Source organism: Dromaius novaehollandiae, chromosome 11 (assembly GCF_036370855.1).
Source record: "Dromaius novaehollandiae isolate bDroNov1 chromosome 11, bDroNov1.hap1, whole genome shotgun sequence".
Classification (NCBI taxonomy): Eukaryota; Metazoa; Chordata; class Aves; order Casuariiformes; family Dromaiidae; genus Dromaius; species Dromaius novaehollandiae.
Window position 1 is genome coordinate 23,129,901 of NC_088108.1, and position 20,437 is coordinate 23,150,337.

At 53.1% G+C, this 20,437-nt stretch overlaps 1 protein-coding gene across 5 annotated transcripts in view; it reads right to left on the reverse strand.

Annotated features, from left to right (window-relative positions):
* PLS3 (plastin 3) overlaps window positions 1-10,077 on the reverse strand; it is a 49,978-nt gene extending 39,901 nt beyond the window's left edge. For 2 of the 5 annotated variants that reach the window (XM_064518355.1, XM_064518356.1), the window contains exons 1-2: window positions 9,896-10,077; window positions 3,196-3,345 (exon numbers count right to left, since the gene is read on the reverse strand). The gene's annotated coding sequence lies outside the window, so the exon portion shown is untranslated. The remainder of the gene's footprint in view (window positions 1-3,195; window positions 3,346-9,895) is intronic. The other 3 variants (XM_064518357.1, XM_064518360.1, XM_064518358.1) reach the window with 3 other exon arrangements.
* Window positions 10,078-20,437: the final 10,360 nt, after the last annotated feature.

Here is a 20,437-nt window from a genome sequence, read left to right on the forward strand (position 1 = left end):
ACATTCTGTCAACAAGGTCAAATGAACCACTCCAGGCACACGAAGCGCCCGAGTCAGAAGTAGTCATGATACAGGCCAAGCCTGCCCACCCTCCTCCTGCGTGCTCTTCCCTTCCCTGCTCGTTTATTTAGACTCGATCCCCGGCCCTAACCAGCCTTAGAGGCTTACGGCACAGCTCAGGACCCCAGCTCCCAGGCAGCGGGGCCGTTTGCCCGTCCCGGACGCACCGCAGGTCTTCCCGCTGCGGAGGAGGCAGGAGCTGGCACGCGGCCTGCATTTGCTACCACTCCGTAAAACAGCTTGCTGCCTCACACAAGCACGGCCAAGGATGAGGCAAAAAGAAATAAAGCAAGAAAGATTCAACAACTGGGATTTGCAAGGCAGAGAACAGATGCCCAAAGCAAGGAGAAACTCAGCTCTTCCCTGCACTGTGTTGGGGCCAACCACTCGACTCACCCAAGGAGTCTTGGCTCTGAGGCTTGGCTTTTCTAACGGGCAGCGGGGAGATGAGATCACCACACCAGACACTGGCCAACCTCCTACCCTTAATTTGTTTTTTCCCTTTTTCAGAAGGGGGAGAAGCACGCACCTCAGATGTGGACAGGGCAGACCGAGCAGGAGGGCTCTGGGGAAGGAGCAGCCTCCCAGCCCTTGTAACTCTGCCTGCAGCGCTTGACCTGGGACGTACGTCAGCTGGCAGCTGAACGTCGGCAGCAGCCCAAAGACATCGCTTTCTTGCTGAGCCTGAAAACGCTGGTCAGAATGAATGCAGAAAGACAGAAGGATCACAGGCTGCCTTTTGGATGGGCAGTGCTATGTTAAAATGCATGACCTCCAGCTCAAATGTCCCTTCTCACCTGACTCCTGCCAAGCTCATACCACCAGGTAGCACCAGTTGCTGGAAGCACTTGCCTTCATTTTCGGCTCCCAAGAGCCAGCAACCCGAGTCTGTGGGACCTTCCTCCACGAAGGCCCCTTCCCAGCCAGGCAACTCCCCATCCAAGAGCCCCTTCGGATCGCAAACTCGGCCAGCCTCCCTGCTGTGCTCCTTGGGGGGCAGCCCCTGCCCTTGGGAGGGCAGAGCCTCAGGGTCCTCCTGAAACCCACACGAGACCTTGCAATTGCCCTGAGATGTTACCCTGACAGGCGGCGGCATAAAAAGCTCTGCTTAAAAAGTAGAAAGTTAATGAAGCATAGTAGCTTTTGCCAATGTTTTCTTAACAGCAGCCCCAGCTGAGACAAGCATTTAAGGAAGAAAAAAGGGCTCAACTGCTCCTGCCCCGGAGACTGGGCAAGACAGCATCCATTCACCTCTCCATCCCCGTCCAGCCGACTCTCTCCACCAACACAGGACAGACCAAGGCTCGTTCCAAGCCTCTGGACTACAGAGGGTGGTCACCAGCCTACAGTTTTAAACTCTTCCAGGGCCTGGAACAAGCATGGCTAAAATTTTAATCAAATATCTATGAGAAGTACATGGCTGGCAGCCAGGCACTTGGCTAGACACCGTCCTGACACAGGTCAGCTTAGGACTTTCTGCTGAATTAGCAATAATCATATTTTTTGAAGCATTTTACAGCTGAAGGGCTTCCTATGGCTGCCAGTGCCCCAGAAGCCATCCAAGCCATGAACACGTCGTGTACGGTTTTCAGCTTGCTGAAAAGAAAGGCTATTTTTAATCCAAGCCTACATAGGGTGGGGCTCAGTCTCCGACCAGGCTAAAAAGCCACTATAATCCACAAGACCAACGTTTGGCAACCTTTGCTTGAAGGCTGATGTCTGTTCTATTTAGGGGATGGGAGGAGTTTAGAGGGAAAAAAATACCAATTGGAAAACAAAGGAGGCTATGGAAAGTGAATAGAGGGAAGGGCCAGACTTATCCTGTGGCTTTTGTTCTAAAGAAAAGGGCTCTAAAAGAATGAAGATCGGAATACTTTATTTTCTATTTCCTAGAGTGGTTTATAAGGTATCATTTATGACCTGGGCTCAGAAGGGAAGGGCACAGCCCCAGCACGTTCACGCAGCAGAGGACAGCTTCACCTTCCAGCGGGACAGGCACAGCGCACCGGAGGACGAGGCAGGGAAATGGGCACCAACCACGGACATACAACCAGGATCCCCAACGGGAAGGTTTCCTATCTGCTTGACACCAATACAACTGCCGCCAGGACACCTCCCCCTTTCACATGGCTGCAAAAAATGGCAAAGATGAGCTGGGCGGTATTCAAAGCAAAGCCAAAGTGACCTGAGGATTGGAAAATAAAGGAAATTCATCTTATTTAGGGTTTACAGCAAACAGGCTACCCTCTAAGAGTGGGGATGTGTGGTATGCTCTCAGCATCTAAATGACCCTGAGATCACACAGACTTCCTACATAAACATACCTTCAGGTTTTATTTGTTACAGGCACTGTCCAACAAGTCATTAGGCAAAAGGCATTCAACCCAACCCGACACAGCCTTACTTCACCCTGTTATCCTCGTTTCCCAAACAGCGCACAGAAGGGTTGTCTAAAATAGGATACAGCTTCTCTCAGCATCTTCAGATGCTCCTTTAACATCCACCCACAAACTGAAAAACACGTGCATACCCCTCTTCATTCAAGAGGAATCCGCATCTCTAGTGCTCCTTCTCTGCCTGACCCCGGCTGGATTATTAACCCCACTACAGAAGGCTGCAATTATTTCTTCCACAGGCAGAAGCAAAAAGGGCAGAAGGAACAGACAGTACACTGCGCTAAGTGCGCTTCTGCTAATTTTTCCCCACACTGTACTTAATTGGCTTGTTTAGTCGCACTTGTGATTCAGCTCCCCTAGAAAATTGAATATTTAGTGGAATAGGGATTATTTATGAGCAGTCAGATTCACAAGAGGAGGAACAAAGCTGAGGACCAGCAATGATGTACCACAAGCACTGCTATCATTTCAGTCAAGGGCCACTTGGGGTAGGAAAAAAAAGCCCATAACTAAGCAACACAGCAAAGTTCAACCCAGACTTCACTAGCATAACAGCAAAACTGGATGCTGGATGACACTCTTAGGCTAGGTAGTATGTTCATGGCTTGCAGCTCTCCTTCCCCCCAACTCCATCCCCGAGTGAGAGCTTCCCACTTACTATACGCTCGCTCACTTCCCATCCCAAATGAGACAGCAAACTCTTTTCAGCTTTAAAAAGAATAAGCAAAAAAAGGCTTACTTCAAAACATCAGCAATTAGGCCTCCTGCAGAGACACTACACCTTATCTTCTCTTGAAGATCACAGTACGAGTCTGTCTTCACGGCAATGCAGCAGGGACTCCCAGGAGCATCTGTGAGCTGTCAGTCTTTTTACAGGAACAAAAACCTACTGAAGAGGCAGGAGAAACAGCTGTGAGCATTTCGAAGAAGGAAATGAGACAAGGAGACTGCTTAGAAGCATATGGTCCATATGGATTGACGTGAGCAGTCGTCAGCAGACCTAACCAAAACTTCCCATTTCAGACAGTTGCCCTACTTCCCACATCCTCAGACACGTGCCACACTGATAATTATTTCTTCCATATCGATTCCCGATTGCGCTGCACCACCCTGGGGCAGCGAGGACTTTGCAGGAGTGAACCTCCTCCCTGGGGAGCACGCACAGCGTCCCACAACACCCCGGAGCAGCGACCACGGTACCTGCTAGCCCGAGACACAGTGAAGGAGACGCAGGGCAGCCCACTCGACGCAGACACCCACGGCCACATTTCCACCCGCAGCAGTCGCCCTTATGACTCACTGCTGCTGAAGGGCAGAGAGCCGATTACGCCAAGATAAACTAACAGGAGTCAACTGGCAAAACAAGCAAAATAGAAAGAGGAGCCCTAGATAGGTACCTCTCTGCTGACAGCCGCTCGCCCGGTGACACAAAGGCTAACTCTTCATCATTACGTCAGTCACAAGCCCAGCTACGAAGCTGATTTTGAGTAGGCCAAGAGTTAAACAACAAAGCACAGGCTTGAAGCGCTAGTTGTTAGACGAGCACATGCGATGCAATTCTGCTACGACATCCAAGCGGGCCAGACAGGACTGGCTTGTCACTCTTCTCATTTAAACTCTTTTACCAAAACGCCACCCGATTAGACTCCCAGGATAGCGTCTGATCCCACAGAGACCAAGCAAGTGGGCCACAGAACTGGGCACCACCACCCAGCATCCTGGCCAGGGAGGGACCAAAGAGGTCCACACTCCTCTAATGGGAATAGATCCATCGGGAAAAGGGCAGATGGGGGCAGAGCAGGTAACCCTGCATCCGTAACATCCACTATTAACGGCACTGACGCCAGCCATGCGCGCTGCAGGAAAGGGCTCAGAGACGTCAACCCCACAACCAGTAAGTCCTCTGGATCGAGCAGTGCATGTTAACAGAGCACAGACAGATCAGCATGTCCTCTCCTCCCGTCCCACTCTCCCAGCCTTTGAAGTGGAGACTTCCGTCTCCCTGCTCCATTGGGTTTTCTTGTTCAGCCATTAGGAGAAGACAGTTTGCTCTTTACACAGCTGAAAGATCACACAGAGGACGCCAATACCTCCTTACAGGGGGACTTACGCAATGCCAGCGGAGCTCCTGACTGCGCAGCATGCCACACCTGCGCTCTCCAGCCAGCCGGTGCTCAGGAGTCCCGTCCTCCAGCTGTAGTCAAACCACCTCTGAGCATCCATGCAAAGGGTGGGCATCAATCACACCTCCACAGGCGTTCAGCCCCTGAGGAGCTCGTTGGTGGGACACACAAGAGAAGGCTAAGAATAGAGCACCACATGCCATCAGGGCAGCTGAGCCCCAGCCGTCGGGTAGGACGACCACGAACAGGGGCTTTGCTGGCAGCAGGGATTCCCCATCCCCTAACACACGGTGCAATGTGGCAATACCACAAAGCCAGTCTTAACCGACTGCTGCTCAACCAGAGGAAAACTAAACCTGCCAAAAATGAGCGTCCTGAGCAAGCTCACGTGGGATAAGAGAAGCACGCACGCTGGCGCAGAGGAGGGCTGATGCACGCAGGACCACCCCTTTGGCAGCAGCCGGTCACTGGATCAGCCTAGCTCTACCATCGAATTACATCGAGGCGAGGCTGGGTATCGACGGAGGCGTGTAGCCCAGCTGCCTGCACTCGGGAAAGCAAGCTGCACAAACCACATACTTTTTACAGGCCACACCATAGCGCTCAGAGTGACCTTCACAGCACAAAGTATTACGGAGAGGAGTTATCCAAGTCTCCACCACACACTCAGCCTTATGTAAAGGCAGGAAGGACATCCAGGACAACAAACTCCGGTGAGCACTGACAGAACAAGCCTGACCATCACCCACATCTTCAGCATTATGCACAAACCCGGGGAGGATTCGAGTCGCAGAGGAACAACTCTCACCTCTCCGGAGCAGAGCACAGTTGTGCTTTACTTTTACAGGCCAAGAAACAAGAAACTGCTAAGACAGCAGCTGCACGAAATGCTGGTGTGTTTCTTTACCAAGCACCATCTCTCCATCGCTCACACCCCGAGCATACCACGCAGATGAGCCTCCTGGTGCAGACACACACCCGGCAGAAACAGAGCACACACGGCCACAGCACGAGTGCATTCCTTGTCAAGGCAAATCCTAGTCCAGGCCCCTGAAAGGAGCCACCACCGAGTGACCTGCACGTAGGAATTCCAGCCTTCTGTATGCAGACCACCTCAGCACCATTAAAGGTCTCTCCCACCTTCCTCCCACGGCACTGTCTACATCCCAGCACCTCCTGGGGTTTGGGGAATCCACTAAGCAAGACCCTGAGCTGATGCACCACCCTGCAGCAGGATATATGATCCCTTGCAGGGCACCTGCATCCCTCCTCAAACCAAAGATACCTTCAGCTAATCCCCTGCCATCCAACACAGTCAACAATAACGGCACACACCACTGAGTACCGCCATCCAAGCCCGCGGAGCAGAGGATGTAACAGTAGCACATTCATGGGGAACGGTCACATGGCTGGGAGCGATGACCACAGCTCCATTAGCAACCATCAGCTGAGCCGCTACTGCTCAAGCCACCTCCAGCACAGCCAGTTAGCATCGCCCACTCCCCAGCCGCGTGCCAGAGCCCGTCGCTCAGGTGCTGGACGACCACACAGCTGTTTCCAAGCAGGAGATCACACCTCCCACCCTCCCCTCCTACTCCTATAGCAGCATCAAGAGTACCAGGCACCTCGGGGCTGGAAGGTGCTTTAGTGGTGCAAAAGCAGGTAAAGCTCATGTTGTATGGGAGCAAGTCACTAGGATTGTCACCGGGGGGAAGGGAACAGTCCCTGCATGCACCACCAGCAACGTTTGCACGCGGAGTTCATCCATGAGCTAGTCACAACAAATGCAAACACAGTCACTGCTGCTCCTGCAATATTCCAATTCCCAGAGTGTCAACAGGAACATATGTGCAAAGACGTCAACAACAGATGCCTGCGAGTACTTGGGGAGCCAGGGAAGGGGGGGAGCGCAAGGTGATATTGTGCCATTCATTACAGTAACTCAACAAAAAGTGATTTAATACATCCTTGCATCACCCTAATTAAAAAAAAAAGTTGGTTTTAATTATGCAGTCTACTCAAACAGATATTCAGGATGTTCTGCTCTGCATACATATTATTTGAGGAACTGATTTCCAATCCTGCATTTAACTCTACCTTGCACACAGATATAGCAGTAGAAGTTTCTAGATTCATTTTGGCTTTTTCCATGTAATTAGCAGCTTTCTCTAACAGCTCCATGAGCTCGGTGTCCACCTTACACTGCTTCATGCACAACAGTGCTTTACCAGTGATGTACTTAGCACACAAAAGTTAGGAATTCGCTCACAGACATTAAAGCCTCATACTGAGGTTGTTTCCAACAGTAGTTGGAACTGAGAAGTTCCTTGCCATAAGTTAAAAATTAATATCTGTTACTGCACCATCCCACTTGATAACTCGTCACGTGTTCAGGCAGCCGACACGGAGCCCGGAGACGAGGAGCTGCCTTTTCATGCCGAATTAGTGTCCTGGCACACTCGCGGATAGCCCGCTGAAACAAAACGACAATATTCAAAGCCAGAATATAAAACTAATTTAAGCGTGTTTCTTCTGATGTTTATTGCTACTCTGTGCTACACGGAGATAAAACCGAGCTGCAGCCAAACAAAACAAAGTTCGCAGCACGGCTCTACCTCCCTGCAAACTGCAAAGCAACGACGTAGCGCGTGAAGTTGGACTGTCCTGCATTTTCCACGCTTGCTTCCCAGCTCCGGTCCGGATCGGGAACGCCGCTGCGTCCCAGCGCCGGGTTAACCCCCCTGCCAACCCCGCAGCTCGTCGGCCAAGAGCTATTAAACGCGAGGCCCGAACCCGCTGGCGCTGCGGGAGCCGGGGCCGCGTTTCGCAGGGCGCTGCGGGAGCTGGGTGAAACCCAGCCCGAGCTGGAATAACACAGCTAGGCCAGGCGCTGCTTTCCCGGCACTTCCCTGGCCCCAGGCACTCTGCTTGCGAGACCTCTCAGGGAACAGTCCTATATCTAAGGAGAGGCAAAGCTCCCGGGAGGGCTCTGCTCCACGGCGCGCAGCATTTTAAAGAGGAAGCAGAGAGACACAAGGTAGCAAATTTTTCAGATTTTAAAGTAACAGTAAAACACAGAACTAACAAGGCGTTTGGTTTTACACAGCCTCTTCTCTGCATTTTTTTCCTCTATTCAGTTAATGCTGGGTAAAACAGGTTGCCAAGATCACAGACAGGGAGTACTCGGGCAGCTTCACCAAATAAATCACTGCCATCTGAAATGCAACCACCAAGACATCCTCAAGTGCAAAACGGAGCTGTCTTAGGGGAACAACCAAGTGTATTTCTACCAGTTAGATAACTGCCATCAACTCTGATAAAGGAGTGGATTAAACAGTAAAAATCACAGGCACTCCCTCCCCTATAACTCACTGCCAGTCACGTAAAGCGAAAAGCATTTCCCTTCTGTTCAAGTATTAGCTAGACACATCAGCAAAAAAAAAAAAAAAAAAAAAAAAGCAATACTGCACCGGTTCTCTAAGAAAAGCAGCACTTGCCCAGATTTACTAAGCACAAGAAACAGGCAGCAGCAAGCCCCTTGGCCAGGCCGCGATTCCTGCGCAGAGCATCTCAGTCTCAGCCCGACCGAAACCCCGGCAGCAGAGGCAGCCCCAGGGGAAGGAGCTCCTCGCATCCAGCCTCAGCCCCAGCATCCATCAGCAGATACCTAATGGAGACTTCAGTCCCCCGGGCCCTCCCCGCTGCAAAGCTAATCTAGCCGAAACTCGTAAATGGGTTTCTGCAGTTCTGGGCATTCTTCAATCTGGGTGGATATTTGCCTATTTAACAGGAGGGGAAACTTCGTCAGATTAGCTCCGATAAGCGAACAAAGCCCCTGGTTAAGCACAGGTCTTTCTAGCTAGCACTGAATAACTGCGTTCAATAATCACGTTAGGATCTTTTCACGCAGACAAAGAACGAGCAATTCATCCTCCGGGAGGGGAGATTCCTTCAGGGGAGCCGCGTTACGACGAGGCAACAGCCTCAAAGCGGCGACATCCTCAAAGCGGCGAGCGCTCGGCAGGATTAACGGGCTGCGACCAGAGCGGCGCTTCGAGATTGCTCTTAGCAAGTTAAGGGGTTTTTTTATTTATTTATTAAAAAGTCACTCGGATGTGCACCGGCAGAGCCGAAATGCAAGTGCCGCACGCGGACCCGCCGCGGCTCGGCGGCAGGATGCGACCCCCGGGGGAGGCTGCTCGCGTCCATCAGCCCCAAGAAGCGCTGCCCGGCTGCCGGGCTACCCACGGCTCCCCTTTGAACAAGGTTTCTTTTCAACGCGGATTGAGTTTCTATACATCATTATGCGCAGCACTAACATATGCTGATCTCCGGAACTATCCCCCCTTTCTGCCCAGGCTCCAGCTGTTATCTTTAAAGTTACTCCGAGCGGGTCTCCCGGCACTGAGGAGTTTTTCTTCTCAGGTTACCGCACTCGCTTGCGAAGCCACAAGTGTTCCCGGCTGCACAATGGGCCCAGGCTCTCAGGCTAAAGCAGTTTATCCGAGGGGTCTATTATCCTTCACGCTCCCGTCCCCGGGCCGGGCGGCAGGACCGCGCATTCCTCCGCCGCTGGGTAACGGGCCGCAGCGGCCGCCCCCCGCCTCGACGGCTCCCCCGGGCCGAGCGGTGCCCCCCGCCACGGCACCCTCCGCCCCACAAGCAACCGCGCCCGCGCTGCACGGGGCACCGATGCGAACTGGAGGCCGAATCCCCCCCCGCACGTCCCACCGCTGTTTTCCCTTAGGTTTTCCCCTAAATCGTGCTCGGGGGCGCCGTCCCGGCTGCGGAGTTTGATACCGTCACGAGCATCAAGGTCTGACGCTGTCGGTTAAAACGCCCCGTCAGTGAAAACGCTCCGGCCGATGCCCGGGTGCGTTCGCGGGCGGGGGGAGCAGGAGGCGTCGCCCCCCCCCCCAAGCCCCGCCGCGGCTCCCCGGGCCCCGCAGGCCGCCAGTGCCGGGGGGCAGCGCGGCGACACCTCCCCTCCCCTCCCCAAGGGGCGACGTGCGAAAGCGCCCCCCCCTCCTCCAAGCGCCCCCCCGGCCGCGCGTTGGGGGCTCTCGGGGAGCGGCCGCCTGCGCGGAGGGCGAAGGGAAACAGCCGAGCGCTGCGCTTCTCGCCGGGGGGGTGGGGGGGGGCAGGCGAGCCGCCTCGCACACGGCCCGGCAGCGGCAGGAGCGCGGCCCCGGGCGCCCGCTCCGCGCCGTCCCGCGGGGCAGCCCCGACGGCGGCGGCGGCCAGGGCCGCACCGGGATGCTCCGCCCGGGCCGGCAACTTTCCGCGAGTTGGAGCGGCCCCGCTGCCGGCACTCACCTCCCGTGCGCCGCGCCGAGCCGAGCCGAGCCGAGCCGAGCCGCCCTGCCCCGAGCCGAGCCGCCCTGCCCCGAGCCCCGTCGCCGCTGCCCGCGCTCGGCGCGCCCCGGCCCCGCCGCCCCGGCCGGATTGGGCCGCGCGGCTGCACATCAGGGCGGGCCGGCGCGGCGATTAGGCGCCGGGGGAGTCACTCAGGGCGGGGCGGAGCCGCGGCCCCAGCCAGGGCGCGTCCCGGCCCCGGCCCCGCCGCCGCCGCCGGCTGCCGGCCCCGCCCGGCCCGCGCCTCGCCTCCCGCCCGGCCTGGCTGGCTGCTCGGCGCGGCCCCCCGCCTCTTGCGCGCATCCCTCTCTCCGGTCCTGCGCGTGTGCTTCCCTCCCCTCCTGCGTGTATCCCTCCTCTCCTGCATTCACCCCTTCTCTCCTGCGTGTACCGCTCCTCTGCCCCTGCATGCACCCCTCCCGTCCTGCGAGCATCCCTCCCTCGCCCCATGCATGCGTCCCTGCCGTGCATGCACCCCTTCCTCCTCCCCTGCGTGCATCCCTGCTGCCCTGCATGCATCCCACCTCCCCTGCAAGCACACACCCCTCTCTCGTGTGCACCCCTCCTATCCTGCATGCGTTCCTCTTTCTTCCCCTGCGTGCACCCCCCTCCTGTACAACCAGGCACCTCTCCTCCCCTACATCCTTCCTCCCATGCATGGGCAGCGCTGGCTCCCTCCGCCCTGGGGCCCCTAGAACAGCAGCTCTGGGCTCCCCCTGCAACCTCGGCTGCTCTGCCCAGGTGCACCCCCATGGCTGGGGGCTGCTCTGCCCAGGTGCACCCCCATGGCTGGGGACGAGGACCCCGGGGACGTAGCCGTAGGCGGGCGTCACGGCCCTGCTCCTCCTGCCCCGGCTGCCCGGTTGGGGCTAGGTGGCCTTGTACCCATCCTCATTTCTGTGCTTCCGCGCAGAGATGCACACGGAGCGCTGCAAGGAGGGCTCGGAAGCCAAGGGCCTCAGGGGTGCTTCTGCGCAGCAGTGGCGGAGATCAGAAATTAATCCAAAAGGGAGGCCTTGAACTCAGAGAGAAAGAGCAAAAACCAGCTCCGAGAAGGAGGAGAATGATGAGACAGAGCTGGGGCCACCCAAGCTGCAAGGCAGAGCCGGGGGCAAAACGGGAACGGCGTTTCGCACTGCAAGGCCCCGACCTTACGCTTCAGATTTCAGGTTTGAAACAGGAGCATTAATGGAAGGTGCTGGGTCCTTTTTAGAGTAATAGCACATGTCCCAGTTTTTGTGTTTAACTATTTTCCATTATTGGAAAATTAAAATGGTAAAAAAAGTGACGGTTACCTAACAAACTATAAATAGAGAAGGCGCACACCAACACTGGAGCATTCTCCCTCCTCTATTTCAATATTAAATAAATGAAGGACATATTTAACTAGAACTGCCCAGCAAAACCCATTGCAGCGATTAGGTGTCTCTCCTGATTAAAATTATTGCAGGTGCACGTTTCTGAGTCTAAAATGCTTATTCACACATCACACGTCTCCGAACACGTTGCTTACAGAAAAGACAGTCAGTCTCCTCATTGCAGGATGAAGCAAAACACACTTCACTGTCGACGTGCAGGGAAAAATCTTTTTGCAGCTAATTCTCCAAGCTGCAAAAGGAGAAGGTCCCCCCGAGCGGCCCCGCGTGACAGACGCGACGCGGTTCGCAGCGGGAGCTTCCTCGTCTCGTTAGCGGGAGCAGGTTTCCCGACGAGAATTAGACCCTCTCCCCCCCGTCCTTCTACTTCTATTATACAGCTGAATTTCTCATTGGGTGTCGGAAACTCTTCCATATTCATCGGTTTATTAGACTAGCTCTGTGGAGATGGGAGTAATAATTTTATGCTGATTTAAAGGATTAGTTCGATTTTACACTCAATAATGGTATTTCTGTGTCCCTGCTAGGCAAACGCTTCACGTTGCATTAATAACACAAAGAAATGCGTAGATTGCCGGTCCTGGTTATGAATTTCAGCCAAAAAATATATTTTAGATTATTTTTGGTCAGATTTTGCTAGCGTGCCAACATAAAAGAGCTAGAGACATGAAATCATCTTTGTAGGTCTTGACTATTCAGAAAATGCAGATTACACGTTTCCGTGCCCCGCTTTTGTCCAAAGCGGCCGTATCACACAGGCGACTCTTTGTTCTCCAAATGAGGGAGCAAAGTATGAAACATATTGAACATTTACCAGTTGCCTCTCTATTCGGATTTTTCCCTGTGTCTTCATGCACAAAGGAAGTTAAGCTATAGTAGGCAAATCCCTTAATTCAGCTACAACCACTGCTCAGTATCCTAATATAATCATTATGCTCGGTGTAACGTTTTTATTGCACACTCAGGGTAATTACTATATGCTGAGCGTGATGCCAAAATGTGTCCAGAAGAGTATATATAAGAGCATATATAACTAGCGAATGCCTTCTTTCCAAAAATAGAGAAAAGGAGCATTCTTAGGTGATTATTTATGGTTAAAAGCACTCATTAACAGAGATACTCGCCTCCCGTCCTCTCAAAATAAAAACACAAGTCTCAGCAGCTACCACTTTGCGAAGCAGTGATCAAACCTTTCCAAGAGCACCTGACCGTGTGCAATCCCGTCCTCATTTCAGTACGTACGGAGATGATGCAGACAGGTGAGGAAAGGTGAATTTTTGGCAAAGCTCAGGGAGAGAAAACCAATGCCCTTAATAAAAATCCCGGGGGATCGTTAAGCAGAGACTGAAGCACGGGCTGGATCCGGAGTATCGGTGTTGGCCATGATCTGAAATGATGTTGAGGGCATTTTTAAAGACTCTTTCAGAAAAACTGCTATTTAGGAAATGGCACAGGGCATTATTTATACATGGGACTTTCCACGTAACGGCACGCATGAACTGAGGGTTTAGGGCCAGGTGGACAACAGGTAGTTGAAACTTGACTTATGCCTCAGGGTAGCTTTATTGAATATGACTTTTAAATTAGTCAAATCAAGTTTAAACAAAGAAATATTTTTGAGGAAAATATGCACTTATAAACCATTGACTTTATAAACTGCTAGCTTATAGGCACCTAGGAGCTGGGAAATAGGACATAGTTTTTGAAGATGAGCTTAAATAGTCCTGCATTAATTTTCTCCTTCAGCAGAGTATTGTGAATTTAACTTGTATCAGAAAAAAAAAACAGCTACAGAGCAATAATAGAAGGGTTGTCTCCTGGATTTTTTTCTTTTTATTGAGCATTTTTTAACTGTAAGTCTATGAATTTCCATAAATGCAGTTTATTGGAATCCCCAGCCAGATTAAGGGCTCCTGTGCAGCTTTGCCATCGACTTCAGTGGAAGCTGGACCGGTCCTTTAACAGGCTTTGCCACTGCCAGATTAATGTTAGTGTCACTCTGTGCCTACAGAAATAAGTTCGACGAATTCTCGTTATGTCTGTTTAAACATAAGCCCCTTAGCTGGCAGCTTAGCGATACATCTGTACGGCTCTTCCCATGCATAAAGGTTATCTCCTCTTTGCTCTTGCCTGGGTCGTTGAATAATATGTGCTTTTAGCATCTAATTATGGCCATTTGCATGTGACATATTGCCTTACTGTGTCAATACTCAGATGAAATGAAGTTAGCGGGGGCTCGCGAGGATGAATAGGCCTTGTCTCTTCTGCGGCAAATCCAGCCCACGTCAGGTTGACACCTCCTGCCAACATCATTAACGAGAAAAAGCGCATTCAGGCGGTTCAAGGGCAGACAGTGCCTTCTGGAGACCGCACACAAGAAGCAGTGTGGTCCTCGGAGACGGTGCCAAGCACCCTCTGGTGCCCTCCCGGCGAGGGAGCCTTCGCCCCGTGTCAGCTGTATAAACTAGCTGCTTTAAGGCCAAGATCATCATAGACCATAACTGCCGGGTGGTGACAACCCGGAGGAAGGGGAGGAAGCCTGGTGGGGGGATTGGTGGCCTTGGGCCTCTGGTGTGGAGCGTGCGAGGGCCAGGGGAACTGCAAAACATGCTGCAGGCACAAGGGTTTGGAAGTGGAAGAAACGGGCTGTAAAGGAGGTAGTGGTAAGCTCTGTCCTTAGAACTAGGGCAGCTGATCTCGACTGGATATCTGTTTTGCTTTCTGCAATTGCTTATCCACAACATTAACAGAATCTAAGAAATGGGATATTAATATCAAAAACACTTGTCATCAATGAAAGAGGACAACTGAGCGGCACTCTAAACAGATTAATAAGCTTGAGCTATTTTTTTGGCCAGCACAAGAAAGCAGATGGAAATCTGCACACTATTTTGGAGCTACAGCAAACTGGATTTACCTCCTGCTACAAACATCGACTCAGATAGTTCTGGGCACTTCCTTCCTTAAAAACAACTCTGAGGAAATAAATGTTAGTGAGTTTGACCCAACGAGGCTCTGCAAGGAATCCTTGTACAAGGTCCGATGAAGCCTGTGGGACTTCCCAGGCGGACGCAGCCGCCGGCCGGCCGTCAGCGTGCCCACGGGCTGCCTCCCGCGTCCTTCCCGCCCGCTGCCCGGCTGCCGGATCACGGGGCACGTTGCGGGACTCTGGACCGCGTTGTGCAACCGCCGGTGCCTCCTGTTTATCCCGCTGCAAGGCAAGCGCAGGCTTTGCGGAGGGGTGGCCAGGCTCCACGCTGTCGCTGATCTGCGTGGCTTTGCTTGTCTGAAACGGTGCCTTTCGGGCAAGGGGAGCTTTTCGGTGATTACCCATCCAGCCTGAGGAGCGCTCGGCAGCTCCAAGCCAGCAGCGGCAAGCCAGAGTTATTCACGTTATGTCTTTGTACAGCCCGTAACTACTGCTTTTATGGGCCGAGCTTCCCGAGGACTCACTGACCTTTGAAGCATGCAGGAGAGCGGGTGACTTGAGCCTTTATTTGCAGTTCCTATCAACAGGGGGAACTTCCCTCCTTTATGGTTGTGGACCAAAAAACAGCTGCACAGCAATGGGAAGCAGCTTTTGTCTCTTCTCTTTACTTAATTTATCAACCCATCAAGACCAGACTGTCAATAGCTACTGAATCCGCACTCACTTTCACCTACCTAAGGTACAAACGACTGTCTCCAAGGCATATGTCTCTGAAATCCCATTTCCAGAGAGCGCTGGCCGCTGAAAGGACAGATATATATAGTCTCTGACCAAAGATCCAAGCGCAGCTAGCTGTAAGCTGTGGGAGTTACGGCCACAGCCCGTGCAGCTCACGTTCGGGCTTTTTGGTCATCTATCTGGGTTGACGATTCTGCACGCAGTAACCTGGTTATCACCGTGGCCTCGTGTTCTACATACAGCGTCTTATTATTAAATCCTGGCAGGGCGCTCAGAGCTGGACAACGTCACCCTGGAAGGAGCTTTTAGGAAGGGCTTGAACGGGGAAAGGGCTGGTGGTTCGGCAGGCGCTGCCGGGTCGATGCTTCATGCATCGGTTCTGCAGGGACAGGAAGGCGGCCGGGAAGCAACAGCTGCTGATGCAGGGATCTCCGCGGGGCCCGGGGAGGCCTGAGGCAGGATGGGCTGGAAAGCGTGCCGGGCCTCCGAGGGCAGAAGCACTGAGCACACTGCTACAAGCGTGTCTGTGGTGCGGTAGAGCCGCAGTCAAATATCCGACGGCATCCTCGTCCCAAAATCCTAGTGACCTCTGGGCCACCCTCTCTGCACAGTGCTGGCCTTAACGCTGGCCAGGTCTTCCAGGGATGGCCTAGCTTTCTCCTTTCGCTCCACTCTGCCTTCCTCTGGCTCAGCTTTACCTAAAGCGAGGTACTTAGAGAAGACCGTATGGCAGCTAATGAATGATATTCGTCTTCTGTCGGGTGAGAGCGGGAGGGTGTGCGTGATAATTGAGCACAAGGGTTGTCGCCGTTCAGGGACACTGACTATTTCTAGCGTTCCTAATATTTCCCCTTCCGCTAATGACAAATCTGGATTTTTTTTCCTTTCAAATCCATAAAGCATCTGTGAATATTTTTACTCTCCTTTTCTCCAAACTTTCTTCTTGCCTTTCTTATTTTCTGTGCCCCGCTACATTCTGCCTCCTCCCCGCTCGCTGCTTTGCTCCTGCCAGCACCCCGTTCCCCTTGCACCCGCAGAGCGGGGCCAGCGATGCACACCCCGGCCACCCCACAGGCTCCAAAATCCACGTGGAGCAGAGCGGAGCGGAGGCGGAGCAGGGCTGTCCATATTCCCACGAGCCCAGGGCTCGGGAGACGGCATGGATAGGTGCCAGTATTAATAAATAGGGGACTATTAGTGACTGTGGAAAGCAGGAAAATTGCAGAACGAGATAAGCCTCACAGGATTCCCATAAGCTGATTTTTGGATAAGGGTATTTGTCAAAGGAAATAGAAGTTATCCTTAAATGCGTATCTCTATTTCCAGCCGCACACGTGTTTGCACAGGCGCCATGCCGCGCAGGAACAGCAGCAGGCCCACGGGCGGACGGGCAGCTGCGGTGCACGCGTGGCTCCTTTGCACTTGGCCGAGCGAAGCAGCTGCTCTGCGCTTTCGCAGCCCCTCGGCTTGGAGGAGCTGCCCCAGCTGCAGCGGGGCAGCCCAGGGCGACGCGCTCCTGGCGTTGGCACAGCAGCCAGCATTTACCTATCAGTGCTTTGCATTCGCAAAGTATTATTGCCGTGTTCACAGCAGATAAAGAGAGAACTGGCTGAGAATAATTTGACTTTGGGGGTAATTGATGTGCTGGACAGGGCAGAGAGCAGAGGAACCACCTGTAACAGATGGGAAAAGCAGGAGGAACTGCTGAAGACTGGTCCAACAAAAATCAGTCTCAGGTGGATCCAGTTGGGGTGATCCTGCTGCAAGGCACAGGACAGAGTAGCTGTCCTCACCGCGGCCCTTCCAGCCTTATCTTCTGTGATCCTTGTTCCTGTTTTTTGCAGGAAAGCACCCCTTAGTACCTGTCACATCGGGATTTATCTCCCTTTCTTATCTGTGCAGGAGCCCAGGCAGCACGCAGGGAGCAGGATGTAGGTGCAATGGGTCGAGCCTCATCCCCCAGCCCCATAAGTGGTGCTGAGCTCGGTCCACTCTGCACACAGTATGGGTCCGTCCCCAGCGCAGCGGCATGCAGAGCGCCGGGTCCAAGCAGCAGCAGAGCTTGCTCCATCCTGACCCTGCTCCCTGGGCTCAGCCCTCGCTGTTCTATTTTCTGCTGCTCTAGACGTGCTAAAATGAATTTTTCTCTTGGTGCCTGACTCTCGGCAAGGTTATTAGGTAGCGAGGTCGTTGCAGTACGTGACTGTCAGCTGCTGAAATAATTTGCATTGGACTGCGGGTTGGTAACCCTCTAAATACCTCATTAGGAGTCACAACTAATCGGGAGCAAAATTCCTGCAAGCTTCATTTTAAAAACAAGGAGTGTTTTCTCCATAAAGAACAAGCAAATTGCATTTCTGCGTTGTAAAATGATTGGTCTTCATGAGGCAAGAGCCTGGTTCATTTCCCCTCTGGTTTACCCTCTGGAATCGTTACCGTACTCATTTCCAACAGTGCATAAAGTCTTTTTCCATATGGTGCCTCTTAAGCCAGTAGTGTGGAGCTAATGGGAAGCTCCGCTTAATGTTTCCTAGGCAGGAGGAGATGAGGACACGCCAACAGCTATACTGTGACGACGGCCATCTCAGAAAATGTGAAACCTTTCTATAAAAGCAGGTCTGAGAGCAAGCCCAGTCCTGCAGACGGTACCTCAGTGCGTCCTGTGAGCAGCGTGCAGCCGCAGGAGAGCTTACGTGAGGAGTCCACGTAGGGGTCCCGCGTCCCAGAAGAAACTCTGCGGCCAGCGCAGGACTGTGCCTTGTCCCCGGTGAGGAATGAAGACACCGCGTAAGGATAAAAGCTCATTCGGACAAGCAATTCTTTATGAATTCATAATAAGTGTGTGTTTCTCGTGGATATTTTTGGCATTGAAGAGCATCTGTGCCAATTAAGTTCGGTGAGCAGACGCCTCGTCTTCTGCACTCGCATAACTGCCACGGCGGCACCCCTTGGCTGGACCCTGTCCTGGCCTCTCGCATTCCAGTCTGACGACAGTCTGCAGGTCTTGACCAACATGCTCTATTAAAAAAATATCATTTACTGGAAAAGGACAGTAAACAGCTCGTAAAAAGTGTTTCTCAGCAGCAGCTACAGGAAGGAATTCCTCCCAGAAGCCCACGGAGCTCTTTGCGAGAGCTGATGGGGCGTGCGGGAGGGAAGGGCATTCGTGGATGCGACGTGGCTTACAAAGAGAAGAACACAATCCTGCTGAAAAAACGGTTCTCCGGTGGGCTGGGCACAGGCAGAGGCAGCGAGCAGGCTGTGCCGTCCTCAGGCAAGGGCACTACCCGTCCTCCCGCTCCTGCAACAGGCACTAACGGTCTTTTACAGGTGCCAGACCGCATAGGTGAGAGGTTCACAGCCCCCGTGCACAGCACGTACCCGAGATAACCCGGCCCACGGTCCCTCCTACCCCTGCAGAAAGGGCTCAGATCGGGATATCCACCTCAAACAGCACGAAAGCCGGGAAGCAGAGGACCTTCGTCCAGAAGCAGCGCGAGCAACGTTTGGCCTTAGGTTGGATTTTGCCCCAGATATTTTCACAGTTGACTTATTTTTGTGCTCATGCATGTGTCTCCTAAGAAATCTGAGAGCAAAACGCTGCCAAAGGCATTAATGCATAAAAATACTTTTCAGCCACTAAATATCCTGGCCCGATCTGCGAAAAGAGCCTTTCCCTATTATTATATGCTCATGATCCATCAAATTGGTATTGGATGAAAAATGGAAGTACTTTTCTCTGCCGTTTATCTGCTAAGTTGCCAGTGCTAGCTTTATCTTTCGAAACACGCTTTCTGCAGTGGTGGTGACTCCAAAACTGGCGGACGGATTTGCCAGGCCCCCTAGCCCCAAAAGGAGCCTGGAGACTCTGGCCTTATTTAGGGATGATTTTACAGCCCAGTGTCCACCGAGGGGTTCCTTTATTTATGAATGCAATTATTTAAATACAATATTGAAAGAATTGCTCAACAAAGATTTGGACATCGTACAGTGCAAAAGTTATTGAGGAGTTTGTTTACAGCAGATAGCAAACTTCTCCGATAAAGGTCAGCTCTGGGGAGTGACCAAAAGTGTGTGGATTCAGGTCAAACTCAGCCAATAGCCCCCAGATCCCGGGGAAAGCAAATCCTAACAACACAACCAAGTGCAACTTTCTTTGAGCAACATCACTTGGCCCTTCACACGAAGTGTTTAAAGGAGTTTGAAAGTGTTGCTAACTAGAAAACCGATGAAAACAACTGGTTTGACTTGTTCAACGCTTCAAGTCAACCCAAAATAAAACATTCAATACAGTTTCAGCTATAACTGATTCTTTCCCTGTCCTGTTCCACCAGACAAACTGGAAAACCCATAGTTTCCAATTCGGTAACTGAGACAGCGGTTCGAACTTGCCCGCTGGTGACCAGCCTCGCCGAGCGGGGAGCTGGGAGACGTGCTGTCTGTAACACATATCATACAAACCCTTCATGCTGAGATGCAAATACATCCCTTAAGGTCACTTCCCCAGCAGGGAGGGAGGTTTTTCTGCATGCATCTCTCCTTCTGGGGCATACGTGGCTCCTGGGGTTCAAATCCCAGCTTGAGCCTCTGGCATCTTCTTCCATTCTTGATAATAGTCTCAAAATGAGCAAAACTGGATTCTTCAGGCTTCCCCTGCGGAGTCCCAGCCCAGCTAACGCTCGCTAGCTGCTCAGTCAGTGAGGCCCCGAAGTTGGATATTTCCTTTGACGCAGCCTCGACCCAGGTCCTCGCAGCCCAGCTTGGTCTCGGTTCTGCAGCGACGTGCGCTTTGCCTCCCCGTGTGTCTATCGGCTGCCTTTCGCTCTCTGTTGAGCGTATTTAGATGTTTGGGGATAACGAACACCGTGCCCAGCGTCTATATGCTGCCCAGCACAGCGGTCATACGTGGGATTTCTCAGTGCCGTGATCACGGAGGCAATAGCAATATTGCAGGTGGGCGAGGGGCTGGCAAAGCCAGGGCAATGCAAAAGCACCTTTTCCGTAGGCAAGCCGGCGGGTGCCACATATGCTGGGATCCCGATGACGTCTGGCCACAGCTTTGCCTTCAGGCCGGGACACGGCTTGGCCAGGGGCTCGCGGTCCCCAGGCTGCCCCGGGCGGCTCGCAGAGGGCATCACGTGCCGTCCCGCCGTCCCGGGATTGCAGCTGCCTCCGCTTGCCCCAGGCGCGAGATGCCGTGGAGCCAGGGAGAAAAAAGCCTGGATCTGTCAGCCTCGCACTAGCAGCCCCCGGCCCCAGCTCCCAGCTGCCGCGACGTAGCTGCAGCAGTTGCGCCGCGGGAATTAGGCAGGCACAAGTGCTGCGCCAGCCCACCTGCCGCGGCCGCGTCCTTCTGCCTTCCCACCCGCGCGCCAAGCCCATCTGCAAGCCCATTACTGTTATTAAAAGCATAATTATTCAGTGGCACGCACGCAAAACCCTGTTCTTTCCGCACTTCCC